Below are 16,654 nucleotides of genomic sequence, written 5' to 3' on the forward strand. Positions count from 1 at the left end.
GAGCTGCTGGTGCTCATTACATCTTGAGGTTTGGTCTCAGCTGATCCTCAGGACCAGACTCGCCAGCTGTGGAGGCAGGAACACAGCGAGTGTGCTGCAGGGGCTGCCTGGGAGGAGGCAGGGGGGCTCCTGATGGATCAAGGTGACACTGGCAACCTTGCCACATGTGCATGGGGCAGACAGGTCAGGAATCTGCTGAGTTCTGGCTTGCTCCAAAGACCAAGCTGGGGTCATAGCCTTGATGCCTTAGGTAAGCTGCCGGTAAAATAGATCAGGCAACTCTTCCTATTCACTATTACCAAGAGGTGAAATCAGTAAAGGCTGTTAAGCACAATGTGGTGGTGAACTTTGTAGTTGCTACATGTGTTGACACCAACCACTTCCTAAGGGTGTGGTGTGTATTATCTCATCGGCAGCTCTGATGGTAAACAGGTAAAAAGCCTATGTGTTCATGGCGTTTCATCTGTTCATACTCACCTGCAGGGTGCAAGTTTATCCCGGGGCTCCGAACTAGTTTGTTTTTCTTTATCTTGTGACACGACAGTCCCTGGTCTTGGGAAATGTTATGCTGGGAGCGTTTGTGCTGCGCAAGGCTTGCGCTGCACGGTGCTTCTGACCCTGGCGCCTGTCCATGCTGTTGTTGGCTCCAGTACGTCTGGTTGTGCCCTGTACTTTGGATCCGTGTGGCTCCAAGGGAGCCGTTCTCCACAGTGTGAGCTCATCCTTCTCTCCGCTGCCGTTCCTTACCTCTGCCACTCGCCTGAGCAAATGCCACTAGAGCTTGGCTCGCATCGAATTGCTGCCGTCACTGGGCATCAGCCACGGTGGTGTTCAGAACAAGTAACCTCCCATCTCCTTTCTTCCATGATATCCCACTGGAGCAGCGGCATTGGCCACATACTTTGCATGGATTTGTGTCTGGAAATGCATTCTCAAATATTTTACCAGTGACTGTTATTGAGGGTAAAATGTGTAGTTCTTGCTCATTTTACTGTCCCCTTTGCATCTGTAAAGAGACATTAGTAGGGTGATAACCCACTTCTTTCTCATCTCTTGTTCCAGGGTGACATTGCCTTTGGAAAATCTCACTTCAGAGGGAGCAGCGATGTAGTTCCAGCTTCAGTTCACGTTAGATATTTAGCTTAAAATCAAGTTATGACAAATCCTTAGACGGCTCGTAAATCCAAAGAGTGTGATAGTCTTTTTAGCAAACTGTCAGTTAGCGCTAAATATTTTCACCAGTCACTTCACATTTCCATTAGCTCCTTAAACAGCTGAAGTTAACATATTTGAATGAAATATAGTGTTGTGTTCCCTGCCTTTCAATTTAGACTACTGCTATGAAGCTTTATTATAGTTACAGGTAAACGTGTTTTCAGGGGCTGCTCTTTCTTGGGAAGATCACTGTTTTGTTTTCTCTTGTCTGAAAGGTCTGCGTGAGTTTTTTCGGGGTTTTGTTGGTTTGGTTTTGTTTTCCTCTCTTCTACAGTTATATTGAACAAGGACAGGCCTGCATTTGGTCTGGAGACCAGTACCTTTCATTAATGGGAATAGTTGCTTTTGGATGGGATGATTCAACATAGCTGCCAGTATAAGGAAGAGTCAAACCATCACGTCCCCTCATTGTGCTAATAATAGCGATGTACTGTTTTTTCTGGCAGGCAACGCTGCTGCTAGCGGCAGCTTTGGGAGGGATTGTTGGAAGGGCAGCAGGGTCACTGAGGATCTCCGCTTTTTCCTCTCACCTTGGTATCTTTTCTCATACAGCTTCGTTTCTCGCCCCTTAAGGCTGAAGCATTCTTTTAATTGAAATAACTGTGTCTTTCTCACTCTGGTATCAACTAATTCTGGTCTTGAACTGTAGAAGAAGGGTGAAGATGGTACTATTTGGGGGGGAAGGGGGGGGGGGCGGGGCACGACACCCAAACCAACCAACCAAACATGTTTTGTGCTACTCTGTCCAGAGTGTTATTAAAATTACAACTTGGAGAGTGCCAGGGTAAAACAATATTTGGATGTGCATATCGGGATATCCTGTCAAAGTCACCTCAACTAACATGAAAATCCATTTGTCTTGTCAATGCTAAGGGAGCGTTCATGTGGTTACCTTAACAAGGGTGACATGGGAGTTGTCCAGCCCTACTGGTTATGGAGGTTTTGAAGAATTCACGGTATCTGGAGTTTGATATGAAAGAGGAACTTCTTGCTCTCCTCAAAAAAACCTCAAACAAATCAACTGTACAGTTAGAGAAACTTAAGGGAAGTAGGCTGAAATGAAAGAGTAGAAATCTGTCAGGTTACGGCAAGGTCTAGATATTTTCTAGTTTAAAGATTTCTGGTAAATGTTATATGGACTTTGTTTTTTATTTCTTTAATGTTTGCTGATTGTGCTAAAAAGTTGGTAACCTTTGCGGGGGGAGGGAGAGGGTCTGAAGCAAATGGAGAAAACAAACTTGTACTATAAGTAAACTTTGTTGCTTCAGAAACAGCAGCCCTATCTTTTCCCTATGTAACCGCGTGCATTACTGCAAGGCCTGTGTGAAATCGCCAAGAAGTTCAAATGGCCAATGCCTTCATGTAGCAGGCTGCTTGCCCGCCCTCTGGGAGGGGAACGGGAAAACCAGCACGTACAGAGTAAGGCTGTGGGGTCGGTGTTTGTCTGATGGAAGAGAGCAGCTTAAGTGACATACTGAGAATCAGCTGAAGCTAAAAGTGAATGGCCCACCTCTGGACAGGTATTTGCGGTGGTGATTGGGAAGACAGTAGGTATCTGAGCACTTGAAAGTTGCTGGAAGGCTGCAGGAGATTAGTATCTGACCGTCAGCCAGTAGGTCTTCCAAGAAATGTGTGGGGAAGTGCTCTTTATAGAAGTTGTAGACCTGAGTTTAATTGTTTCACGTTAGCCAAAGTCTTTTGCATCTGCTGTCCACACATTCCAGTGCTTGAGTGGGAGAAAATACAGAGGATCCTCAGCGAGATCCCTCCCAGATATTTATCAGAGCTTTAATTATTTCCATTCAGTGAAGATATGCAGAACTCTAGCACTTAAAAATGGTAAATGCTGTAACATGACAATAAGAAATAATTTAAAAGACCTGGGTTCCTAACTGGTATGGACCTCTTACCTTGAATGCAGACATGAAAGGCACATCATATTTTAATGCATTTATAAAAGCTAAAGAGAACTTTGTGATAACTGTATCTTCTGCGATTGCATAGTTATATGCTTAGGGAGTTTAAGTGCCAAATTGACTTTCTTTTTAATTGAAGTGGCTCCTGCCATTTAAAATTAATACATGCCTACGGTGATGGGAAGTCTGCAAGGATCAGAAGAGATTCCCTGATTTGCCTGAGAACTTTTTCTAAATATACTATTCTCGTATTTCTCTAAAACAACAGTTACTTTTCATAATAATAATACAAAAAGCCTCCTCCAGTTTCATTTTTTTCTTCCTACTCAGCAGCCATTCAGTACACAGAAACAAGGAAATGAGGATATTTTGAAATAGAGATACTTTGCATAAATTATTTCCAAAAATACTTGCTGTTTTTGAATGTTGACATTCCCTATGGATGTTAACAGTTAAGTAATATAATGGAACTGTCAAAGAAAACAAGATACGGGTTCCTCAGAAAAGAGTAATGTAAATATAGTGTTTTTTCTCTCACTGCAGCATGCTTTGGCAGATGCCATCTATTCTGGGGAAGTACCACATATGCAAAGCACGCAAATGCAAAGGGTGTGGCTTCAGGGCAATCTGTCTCAAAACAAACAAGAGCATTGGCCATCCGATGGTACATCTTAAAAGTGTATGAATTCTTAATGTGTAAAGACTCGGTGTGTCTGTAAATGAGTGAGCAGCGCTGTAGGACAGGGAAGATGCAAATTATTTCAGAGCTTTCTTGGAAGATTGTCTGGTGTTAGCTGTGAAGGCAGCCAGGCTGAATAGGGGCCTTTGACTGCTGTGGTGGTATGAATTGCAGCATCGCATGCCATGCCATAAATGAGTAACAGCGTACACAGAGAAGGGACTGTGCACCCTGTATACGGAGCTGTGTTCTCCTTCCTGACAACTCTTACTTGGATCATTTCATTCTTCTTTTATGCTCTCTCCCTCTGTTCTCCTGTGCGCGTATTGGGGTGTTCGCTGGGTGGTTTGGTTTTGAGGCTACGTGGGAAACTTGAGGCAGAAAACTGAAGATGAATTGCACGTCTAATTCCCTATTCCGTCGAAGGACCATAGTCCTTTCTTAACTGACACGGTGCCTTTGGCAAGTGTGCTGATACAACACAAGATACTAAGGGAAGAGCACTGACGGTCATGGCACAGCTCTAATCCAAGAGGCATAGGGAGAGTACCCCCACAAAGTTCTGGAGATAATAGGGAGTGTATGCTTTGGGATAATGCCATTATAGCAACTTCTTTTTGCCTCCTATTTTGCCTTTGTTTTCTCTATGTAGCTCACTGCCAGTCAGCAGTGACCAAACCATCGCCAAGTCTCCCCATCTGGCTGTAGACCATACAAAATGCAGTTGTACCTCTGCTAACCTCTGTACCTTCGTCTCATGATATGTGGATGTTTTGTGGCCTGAAAGGAGCTGCCCCATGTGTTTCTCTTCACCCAGTCAATCTCTTGGGTGCTCAAGTTTCAAGGGGGGGATGTAGGTACTGCAGGACTGTAGAAATCTGAATCTGGGTCATTTAAAATGAAAATTGCTTTCCTAAAAAAAAAATCCAACCCAGAACAAACAAACAAAAAAAACCTCAAAACCCCTAAATTTTTTCTAGTCAAATTCTTTGCGTGTTTCAAAGTACCTGAGATAAGCAGCAATTTCTCTGGTCCCTTTGTGACTGACTGTCAAAATGGGGTCAGGTTAAATCTGTGTGGAATTCTAGGTCAGGCTGAACCTGCACTTAGGTTCCTGTTTAATTTCTATCTAGTACTTCAAGTGAACAGTAGCTTTAAAAAATATTTGCAGATGGAGGAATTAAAAAACAGATTTATGTTCTATACATGTCTGAGGGATGGATGGAAATTTTCCCAAATTCAGACTCTTTTATACCACTTGACACTTCCATCCAAATCTTAGTCAAATTGTTTTAATCTTTCTCCTTAAACTAGACTAGCAAGCCATGTGGAAGCATTTTTTCCTAACACAGGATTAAGACTGTTCAAAGTGGCGTGATATGCCAACATCTCCCTTTCTTTAGGAATTCATACAATATTTCATCAACTTTGCTGCATTTGAAGATCATCTGGAAGGACTACAAAACCTTCTCCAGTAAGATAAATCTGAAATGCTGATTTCATTAACAGTAGGTTTTGCTTGTTTGTTCTTCACCGGAGGGAAAAATAAGTATAGGGAAGACATTTTCCATTCCAACTTTTTAATGAGCAGGTGCGTGTGTGGTGGGAGTTCTTCTCATGTAGGCTTAATTGTGTGTGCTTTTCTACTGCACATACTATAGTAAACCTGGTAGTTAAATCCAAGTTAAGACCACCTTTCCTTACAAATCTAAAATGACAAGGCTTCTTTTGCAAGTGCATCCAGGAGTTAGAGTAGTAATAGCTGTCAGGTTCAAAGCAAAGCTAGTAATTAAATCTTCTGGCCTATCATGTTAGAAATGTAATATATTTCCCTGTTTTCAGCACACAGTATCTCCTGTATTAGTATGAATGGATCTATTTAAGTACCTTTTATCACTATGCTTTGAGCTTTTCTGTCTTCATGAAATCGCGTAACTGCTTTCTGTAATAAGCCTTTAAAGAGCTTCCCACATCTGATCTGATAAAAAGCGTCTTGTTATGAACCAGCCTGACGAATAACTGTTCAGCTGTGGTAACCTGAATAATACTTGCCAAGAGAATATGATGTGCAATACGTAAACCCAAGGGAAGGAGGGGAAGGATTGCGGTGGCTGGGTAGCTTCAGACTCTGCTCCAGGGAGTCCATGGGAATTTCACCTCCTGGCTTGAATGACAGCAGAGTTAGGCTGGTGCTGAGCAGCAAGGAGCTTTACCCAGCGGCTGTAGGTGCTTCTCTTATCACTGAACGATATGTTTACGTTCTGCTTAAGTGTTTCAAGACATAATTTGGTGTAATCTTCCTGGCCCAGGGATCACAGGACGTCGGTTTGATTGTGGCATGTAAATACCTCGCTCAGCAGAACCTCCCTTTGACAAGCGCGTTGTGTCCCTGGCTCCTGTGCGAGCTGTGCTGCCGAGGGATCCCATCTTTCACCCTGTGGTTCTTCCCTCTTTCTGTAGTGGTGACAGTGTAGGACTGTATGAAACGCAGCCTCCTGACAAGGCTGAGGAGACTGGTGAGGACATCGCGCTTTGCATAATCACACGTTTTCACCACCATAAGTAAAGGTGAGAATCCAAAGCTTAAATTCCCTCTTGTGCCTATAACCTGTCAAACTTCATCCTCTACATGTCCTTAAGCTTTCGTCCTTGGACCCTGTGGCTGCTGGGCCGTGAGCTGCATCGTCAGTTCTGACAGGATGAAGCGGAGGGAGATGAGTTTCACAGCCATTCGTGCCTCCTAGCTACTCTTGGCTGACACAAAAAAAACAGATGAACCATGGGCTGTCACACAAATGTAGAGCAGATCCCGCAGCCTTTCTTTCCGCATCTGTCACTGGTCCTGTGCTGAGCCTGACACAGGTTTCCTAATTCTGCCTGTCAGCTTGTGGCTCTGTACAATAGAGCTTTCTTGTTGGGAAAGCCATTACAGCACGTCAGCAAAAGCATGCCGGGTGAATGGAGCAGCAGCTGACTGCGAAATATAAACAAGTAGATGTCTGTCGCAAATAAACTGGGAATCGAGATGCTCCAGAAGGACTGAGCCTAAACCAGACACCATTTAACAGTTTCATTTGTAAGACAGGAGCATAAAAAAAAAAAAGCTTATTATGCTGTTTACAATTCTTTCATCCCCAGATTTTAATGATAAGTAAGCAGTCACAGAGAATGATTTCTTTCTTTTTGATGAGTAAAACCAAAGGTAGATGTGCAGGCTGTGGCTGAATGCAGTCAGATTTCTCAGTGACAAGTTTTCTGGGCATCCATAGGATGGGAGACGGCAGCTCTGCAAAGGTACTAGGGATCAGGCTGGATACAGAACTTTAAGTTGCTGGTACACTGTTGCAGGCAGAGGAGAGAGGGCTAATTTAATCCTTGACAAATGGGATTTATGAAAGAAACATTTTTTTTTTTTTTTTTCTCTTTGCGTGACCTTAATGACAGTAATACTCAAATTCTGTATCTGGTCCTAATTTTCACACCTTTAAAAGGAGTTTTGAAAACTTGCAGGAAGTACAGAAAAAGAGCCACAAGAATTATTAGTGCTGGAAAAAAATGCTGGTAGTGATTTAATGTGGAAAGGGAGGGGTGCAAGCAGCTTTTATTTCTTTTTCCTGCATTTGTCTTATTTGTAATTATTGGATCCCTATCCAGCTAATTTTAGGATAGACTTCATCTTATGCAAAGACAAATGTATAAAAGAGATGGATTGATTGGTCAGGTCCATCTCTGTGAGATGGATTGCTCTGTTGGTGATGAAGGACAGTGTCACTGGCTGATCAGAAGTAGTCAGCTGGCTCTTAAATGCTGGTGTAAAAAATGATCAAGAGAAGATGGGCTAAGAAGGTTATTAAAATTATGGAGAAAGAGTTCGGGTTTTTTTACGTGAATTAAGTACTAAAAAAAGGGGTTAAAATGGCAAGGCGGCATGCAGGGGAGATCGCCATTGCTTATGTCCCTTCAGAAACATATCTCAAAGTCGAATTTTGTTGGTTGAGGTCCAAGCAAAGGAGGAAGATCTAGAGTCCCCGGATGAGCTTTTTTAGTTGCCTGACAGATCAGAAGGAAAAGACTGCATTTTCTGTATATCACGCATGTTCTTTCTACAGGATTTCGTTGTACAGGTTCTCGTTGAGGACCATGATGAGCCCGCAGGCTGGGTAGCTGGCAGGCTGCTGGCTAATCGGGGAGGAGCCTCTTGGGAAAGCCATGTGTGGGAGGGGAGATAAGAGATTTGTCTGGCTCTGTGTAGGGCTTAATCTAGTAGCTGGATATCTCCAAGGTAATGTCAGAGAGGAGGATTGAAATTTCCAGTTTGGATAAGGAGAGAGAGGCCTGGAGTAGCAGGTAAATCTGTGTGGTCCCTCTGTAGAGAGGATGACTGAATTTTTGTGGCTGGAAGGGATTGCCTAGGAGCAAACAGGAGAGACAAACACCGCTGATAAAAAGGGAATTGTTTCCTCAGGATCCCTCCTGCCTTTGAAAGGCAGAAGTGGGAGAGAGGGCCGTGGGACGGCAGCGCTGGTGGGGCAGTGAGTGAGGTGCTGGCAAGGGCAGGATTTTAAGAAGAAGAAAGAGGTCAGGAGACGCCCGAGTCTGATGAAGCTGATGCAATGACAGAGTACTGGCCAGCACAAGTTTTGTGCTAAGGAAGAAGGACTGGCAGAAGAACTGGAAAACATCTGTGGTAGAGTTTCCAAGCAGCTTAAACACTAGCCGTACCCCGACAGTATGAGAAGAGACTGAGCATCTGAGCTGCCTTGATAAGAAAGTATCTTGTAGTAACTTTCTTTTACTTCCTTTTTTATTTTTTAGTTTCCTCCTCCTCCCATTTAGAGAGTGAGAGGCATATCTTAACCACTGGCTGAAGTTCTAAATGGAAATAAGGTGAATGGCTGCAGCTCTTCAAATGAGTAAATTGCCCTTCCCACCATTAGAGGAAGTGGTGGATCTCTTTGAAGTGTCCAGCCCAAGGCAGGTGATGTGCCCGGCAGTATTTGTTAGCCACGTACAAGTTACTTGTCTTACTTTCAGGGTGCTTGGGAAACGGGTAATAATTTGTGGTGTTTGGGTCAACAAGCCAACACGTCCGATGGTCCTTCTGACCCTAAGCTCCAGGAAGCTGTTTTCTGATATTACAATTAGATATACCATAATGAAAATAGATTTTGTCACTTTTTTTTTCCTCCGAAAATGTCAACAGAATGTAGGAAGAGGGCAATAACACAATTTGTCAGCTTTCCTAATTTTCAAGCAGGATTTGTCGCAAAGACACGAGTAGGAGGGGAAGGTTAAAGTGAGGAGGATGTTCAAGAAGGGAGGAGGGAATGTCTTTGGTGACATAACTGTTGGTTGAATAACTTATCAGTAGCCTAAAATTTTACAGTGTGTGTGTATCTAAGCTTGTTCAAGTAAAGGTTGCCTGAGCTGTCAGGCCATTCCTTTATCTGCTTTTTGCTTTGCTTTTTTCTGAAAGTATAGTAGATATTTTTTCCGTATCACATCTCTTTAAATGGAAGTCAGAGAGTAGAGGGTGAGAACATTGCAGAAATTAAATGCTTATTTTTAGAAATTCCAAAGGTTAATGCACACCTCAATAATTAGAAGTATTTAAATAGCACATTGTTTAAAAGTTGAGTAGGGAAGACCAGTCTTTCATGTTTGGCTATAAGTTCATTCCAAAGCTGCCTTTTTTTTTTTTATTTATTATTTGAATAAAGGACAGGTTTGATGCTAAAAATCTACAAAATTGGAAATCAGTTTGACGATATATGTTTTCTGAGTATTCACTGGAAAGGAACTGAGCTCAGAAATTCTCTGTCTGAAATAATACTGCTGGATAAATCTGAAAATGGGAAATAGCTTGAAGCAAAAGTAAGGATTCCTGCCAACTGCTGTGTTCTGAATTCCTCCTCTTCCCTGGCATCTCATCACATTAAAATGCTCTGCCTACAGACTGGTTTTGCTCAAAGTAGTGGGCTTTGCATGGGGTTTTGTATGTAAGTTTTCCTGGTACAGTTGCTAAGTGTGTGGACAGTTGTTGTAGTTCACTGTTGGTTTTCTACATAAGAAGTCCCCAAACCTACTGCTGGATATGGTTTGCGATCCTTCAGAGTATGTTTTCTTGGAGTTCTGGATCATGGGGTCTGCAGCTATGCAAGATGATAGTAAAATGTATTTGTCCTCTTCAGGCTTGCAAATCTGTTGCATTAAAAAACCCAAACAAACCAAATCTCTTGTGTGATGGGATTAATCTTCCCAAATTGATAAGTACAAACTGAGCCAGTAAACACAGAGTAGAAACGGTTAAGAGGTGAATTTTGTCTTCCTGCACTAAGACTACTTGTGCCACCACACCATTTTAAAAGCTCATTAACCGAATGGAGCTGTTAGTTCCGGTTTTATACAGTAAATCTAAATAAAGTCTGACCCTTTTTTCTGTTTTTCAGGCTTGTCTAACACTACCTTGAGCCAAATTCCTAGACTGGCTGGTGCTTTCTCATGGGATCCCTGTGACTGACAAAGGAGAGATTGTTGTGGTAGGCGTTTGCATTGACTGTCTTGACAACACTTGGCTTGGGCGCAGACAGATGCAGTTTCCAATGCAGCCGCTCTTTCATAAGACTCTTATGCCAACAGGAGCTGGGAGGAAAAAAAAAAAAAAAAGGCAAAAAGCCTGAGAGATGGTTTTATAGTCTTTGGAATTGTTGTGTTCACCCATAAAAATCAAAACCACATTGCCCAAACTACTGCAGAGGAGGGAATTTGTCAAAGCTTGCTTTTAATTATGGAGCTCTAGAATGAAAAGGGTTGGTTCATTTACCAATTAAACATAGGAAAACAAAATCTGCATTCTAGTTAACTTCCTAGCAAAGTCCAAGGCTCAGAGACAGACTTGTTTTGATGCAGTTCAATAACTGTCTTTGAAGCACAGTTTTACTGTACTGCCAAAAATGGGTTCATTAGACTTTTATTTTTATATCTCTATATAACATATATATAAAATGATACATATCTCTGTATAACACACATATATAACACATAAGGTGCTATATATAAAATCACGTGTGTATATACATGTTTGTTGTGTATATGTATAATATATAAAATACGTATCTTTAACAAAAGTTCTTTTGCTTTCGTATACGGTCCTTGATTTCATAGTTTAATGTCACACAGGACTGCATTTTCAGTTTTAAACAGCAGTAAATCCATACTCCAAATAAGGAAATGAGATCATAAAAAAAGTTATTTCCTCTTTGAGATGGCTACAGATCTAGATCTACACTAAAGAAAATTGTTGATATATTTGATAAATGCATTTCCAGTCAATCAAAAAAAAAAAAAGTAGCACGTTTATCTTCTAGAAGGTAGTAAAAACTCTGTTTAAATAATTAAAATCTTTCCATTTTTCTGTTTGTGGTTTGGAAAAGATCATCGTGTAAATATCACTAGAGCTGGAAGTACTGCATTATGCTTACCCTAATACGTGGGTATATGTGGAAATAATGACATTTTTAGATTCTTCATTTGCCTGAGCTTGTGATTTGCTGTTGGTAGCTTTCCATTTTCCCAAGCAATGCCACTTTTGCAGGCGTTCATCTGCTAGAAATAGCACTGAAAAGTCATATACTTACAGACTGGCAGATTTAATTTTTTTTTTCTCCTTTCCTTTAAAACTCATGTTCTTAACTCAGTTATCAAAGTGTAACGATGTTCTTGTTTGACTTTTCCTGATCACAGGAAAAAAAAAAAAACTGTTGTGAAGAAAACAAAATCATGCCCTCAGTGGCTTGAATGTCAGTATTGAGATTTTAATGTAACAAGCTGTATGTTCAGCTTGAGTAACGTGTCTTAGTGTAAAGATATACTGTTTAATTGTAAAGCTTGCTGAAATATCTTTCATCTGGGATTTTTTTCTACTTTTTCATTACTAAGTGAAAAAATCTTTTTGTCACATCTTTTTTTACTAGCAGGCAAACAAAATGGGGGGAAAAGGAAGAGAGGTTAAACTTGATTTAAAAACAAAATTTCTGATGTTGTTTTTAGTATCTCTCTCTTGAAAAGCGAGTTGAGGTTCAAAAAAACATTTCTACAGTTCCATAGTCCCACAGCTTTTTATTTTAACCAGTTGATTTAAAACCTAAATACAGGGAAGTGGAACGGATTTCTTGGGTCTCTCAGTTTGGACTGTAGATTATATAATTCCTTTCATCTTACAAATAACCAGTCTTTCTATTCCCCCCGCTTCTTTTGGAAGTCTGTACCAGAAACATATCATGCATCGCTGACACTTAGAAACTTTTTTCTAAATGTCAGCAACCTGGTCTAGTGGGAGGTATCCCTGCCCAGGGCAGCGGGGTTGGAAGTAGATGATCTTTAAGGTCCCTTCCTCCAGGCACAGTGCTCTGCCTCGGCGCCCACTCCACACTCTGCTCTTACCAGAAGTGCAGCTTGTTCTCACATCCCTGATTTGTTTATTTTTCTGCTGAGGTGTTTCTAAAGGTCCTCAAACCTCTCCAGGCACCATATCCCCTTTTCTGAAATGCAAGGGCCAAAGCGTGCATGAAGTACTCTCAGGACCTGTGTCAAACCTCTTGGAAAAGTACGCAGAGCTGGTCTTCCTTTTTTTTTCTTCTTGAAGAAGTAGAAACCTCAGTTTAGTGTCATTGGTCTGCCAAATGTGAAACGACTGTGTGCTTCAACGATCTTTTGTGGACTTGTGTGGTCAATGTGAGAGCAGCTCTGATGTATTGTGCACATACGGAGCTGAAATGTGCCTGGAGTTTTTCAGTCTTTCTGCTGCCCGCCAGCCCTGTTTCACTGAAACGGCTTTGAGGGATTACTGAAAAGGAGCATATCCTGGCAAGGGTCTGTATTGGAAAATATTTGTGGCATACGGATGACCGTGAGGTATTTGTGTAGGGAACAAGAACATACCATACATAGTTCAGACTATTACTACAAAGCAGAGGAGTGTTGCCCTCCGATTTGCCCCATCAAGCAGGTGAGAGCCCACCGCCCGGCCAGCGTGATACTGAGCAGAGTGCCAGAGCTTACTGGCCTTTCCTGAGCATCTAGAGAAAAGCTTGTGGGTCTCGTCATCTTTAGAGATGCTTTCATAGCCACAGCTTGCTCCTGCTCATTAGTGGGGAGAGAAGGGAGCAGATGGGGAAAGTCAGAGTTTGCCAGTAAAAGGCAAAATTCTTCTTTAATGATCTAGTCTTGGCTTGAAATTATGGGGCTTTCTTACAGAGTTGTTTATTTCTGTCTCATTGTTTATAACCTTAAAATAGTTACAATGTTTCATTTTGCTGTGGAAGGAAACAATCAAAATATTTTGGCTTTGCTTTGGATAAAGATAATGTTTTCTAAGTAGCTGTCTGTAACCCTAATGGCAGCTGAGACCTCTGTAACTGAGTTGGTGTACCGTGGTTTACTAACAAGCGTGCAGTGTGGGTGATCTAGCTCCAGTGACACATTCATAATTTGCATTATTATTATGATGATGATGTCTTGTTGCAGTAGCCAAAGGCACAGCTTGGCTCTGTCCAACATAGAAAACTTTGATAGGTAAAATAAAATTTTGTGAAGATGTAAATATAATCTGCCCACAAAAGTCAAGTAGTGCTTTTTTTCAGCCCATGAAAAGAAGGAAGACTTGCCCTGCAGAGGTGACAAACTCATTCTGTGGCAACAGCCACAAAGTAAAGTTTGTTTTTAATTATAGTTCACGAAACAGGATGTAAAAGAAAACCTATTTATTGGCTTTAGTCCACAAGAAATCTCCCCCAAGAGCAAAGGTGGGAAATTACTCTTGCTTACAAAAAAAAAAAAATAAAAAAATTTAAATTAATTTATATCAGCTCATTTTAGAGCATCCTGGATTCCTTTGTTTGCCTGGTTGTTTATATGTGGAGGTCTATGGTTGGTGCAGAGCAACATGGAGTGGTTTTAACCAGGCAAGGCCTCCTCGGGCTTCAAGGTTTTTAATTCTTAGTTCTGAATGTCTCATTATTACTACAGGAGAACTTAGCATCCTAATGAAATAAATAGGTGTAGGTTGCATTTCTGCAGTTTTATTTCAAATATTGGAGTTCTTTCTCTTTTGTTTTTGTTGCTGGTATTTTGTTTGTTTTTAAACCTAGTATTAGTTTCCAGTAAGTTCAGGTTGAATAAGATGTTTTGGGGTTGTAGCATATGCCAAAACCTAAATGTGAGTTATTTTTCCCCTTCTTTTGCATTCTGTAGAAATGAAATCTGGCTGCAAATGTTTACTTTTTGAACAAATTCTGTGTGCGTGTGAAATTGGCTTTCTGGATAGTTTGTTCCAGGTTCTGTATAACTAATCACTTTTCTGTTAAGAAGGGATTGAAGGATTCAGTGGAGTTGGGGGTAGTTAATTTTCTTTCTCCTGTTCAGCAAGTGAGAAGGGAGTAAGGGACGCTGACTACTGCAGATGCGCAAAGCAACAGGGAAAAGCAGTAGGATTCCAGTACTTAAATGTGAGGAATGTACTGGCAATGTACGAAGTAGGGAAAGAGGCACAAGTCAAGACACTTGTCTGCTGTTGTGTATTTTGACCTTCACAGAGAAGAGTTAGGCAACCACTGCATACCAGTCCTTGTAGCAATCGCCTGTCTTGTGCGAAAGGGTCTTGTTGCTGCATAACAAAGTCAGTTCCCAAGCTTTCACAAGCAGAACTTCCACTTTTTCGACTTCTCTTGAATTCCACTTACACTAATTCATTACAACAATACTTGAGAAATTTTCCTGCCCCTCCCTAGATTCAGACATTACACTGAGGCCTCTAATCTTATCGCTGATCGGTCTTTCATTCTCCTGTTAGTATGTTGATCCCATCTCCTGCCAAGTGAAACCAGTTCAGAAGCTCCCTCTGTTTGCACTAGTCTCAGTATTACTGACTCTTCCTCCTGCCTCAATAGGGGAAATTCAGCTCTTCCTTCTTTTCTCTGTAATTCTGGCTTGCTTTCTGCATTCGCAATCCAGTTTCCCTTTCCTATAAAACTTGCAGGTTGGCTTGAAACCATCCTGCAGGATAAGAACTGCCGGCGGGAACGAAGCTGCCAAAGAGCTCTGCATCTCAGAGAGAGGACCTGTCAGCTTCATCCCTTTCCTTTTGCCACCATGGTATAAGGCTGATTTACAGCTTGCCATATTAATCAGTAGTCCTTTTAATGTGTCTATCATAATTTTGAGGTGCTGGTTCCCATTTCTGTAAAGGCTAGAGCGTATGGCTGAGGAAGAAGCGGGCTGGTGGCTGGTCTGTCACAGGCACAAGCTGAGCTGTGCAAGCGAAGTAGTTTTCTCAGGGGCTGTGGAAGGAACTTCTCCAGGAACTTGGAGCCCTCTCAAACCTCACTGCTTGCTGTTCCAAGCAGAACACCCACTTTTCAGCCATGCTTGCTTTAACCAAAATGCAAAGCCAGTCTCCCCCAGAAGAAAATATCTCGTTTTGAGTATTAGTAGAGAAGGCAGGAGAGAGTACAAACTGTCTGTGACACAGGATAATTATATTGCTTTATGCACTACATACCACTTTGCCTGCCTCTTTCCATCTGCAAAGTCTCCGACCTCTGCTGGCATTGCAGGAACCCCAGCGTCCTGCTTATTTCAGGTCGCTAGCAGGTATTGCTGCATCCTCCTCAGCCCGGCTCAGTTGATTCAAACCTATAGTTATAAGTTAAGTCCGGTTTGTCACTCTGTATTGAAGTGTTGTGCCCAAGTGAGAGAGCCTGCATTGTTGACCAGAGACTGGGGGAAGAGGTCTCTGCCCAGCAGCCTCGACTGTGGTCCTCATGCCATTTTTCTGTGACCATGGTTGGTTTCTTTTATATTGCTTTGTATTTGTGTTTTTCTCACTATTCTTTTTCTCCTGTCATGTTTATCAGGTGTTTTTACAAGTGGTTACTTACTTTTATTCATTTACTAAAACCCACGTAGTTAGAAGCCCCATGTGATCAGCTTATGTTTTATGTGTTTTTAAATCTTCTATTTGATTGTTTCCTGGTCTGCACGTCCTTCTCTGAAGACCTTCATTAGTGGGGTTTGGGTTTTTTGTTCTTTTAAAGTATGCATACACTACAAATGTGCCTATAGTTAATCAGTTACTCGCGTAGTTGCTTTGTCAGTCGTATTCCCAAACTCCTCATTAAGTCAACTGCATGACTTTAGCTATTAGACTTCAGAGGCTTAAAGCTTATGTAGCATTGCCTTGGCTCGCAGATGGTGCAGTAAGTCCTGTGCAAAAACCTCCCTATTCTCCATTTAGAACAGAGTTTGGTACGGATGAAACAAACCCTGAATTTCCCATCTTCTGTTGCATTGTGGGATCTTCCTACAGTGCTCTGGTCTTTTCCCACCTAAATGAGTTCTGAAGCCCACCAAGCACCTTGGTTCAAGTTGCTATGCTCTTGTTCCCATTTCTGCTGACCGGTGTAAAGGAGATGCACCGCCCTTGTGTCTCTAATTTTTAAACAACTGGCTTGTTCCAAGTCTTTTGAAGAAGCAGCAGCCAGCTACTGTGCTCCTCCCTCTTGTTTATTTTTAAAGTAGTTTCTTTCCAGCAGGAAACCAATTAAATAGATTCAAGAGCAAAGCAGTGCTAAAGGGCTGCCTTTGCCAATTAACTAGGGCAAAGTACTGTATTAGTAGACAATGTAGGTTAACCAAGGATTTCAGAGAAGAAATGTGGGATACCTTTGGTTGTTAACCACTTCTTTGGTGGGGTGTTCTTTTCATTGACCATAGAATAGGAATTCAAAGACATTCCAGGGTGCAGTTCCTTCCCTCTGAAAGTTTTCTTCCTGTCTAGTTTTAATAT

General features: G+C 41.7%; 1 protein-coding gene across 1 annotated transcript in view; it reads left to right on the forward strand.

Moving 5' to 3' along the window:
* Positions 1-16,654, forward strand: part of RNF144A (ring finger protein 144A) — a 63,149-nt gene that overhangs the window by 7,244 nt on the left and 39,251 nt on the right. The window contains exon 2 of the mRNA XM_082481191.1: positions 10,260-10,349. The gene's annotated coding sequence lies outside the window, so the exon portion shown is untranslated. The remainder of the gene's footprint in view (positions 1-10,259; positions 10,350-16,654) is intronic.

This window comes from Vanellus vanellus (genome assembly GCF_965231255.1).
Source record: "Vanellus vanellus genome assembly, chromosome: 3".
NCBI lineage: Eukaryota > Metazoa > Chordata > Aves > Charadriiformes > Charadriidae > Vanellus > Vanellus vanellus.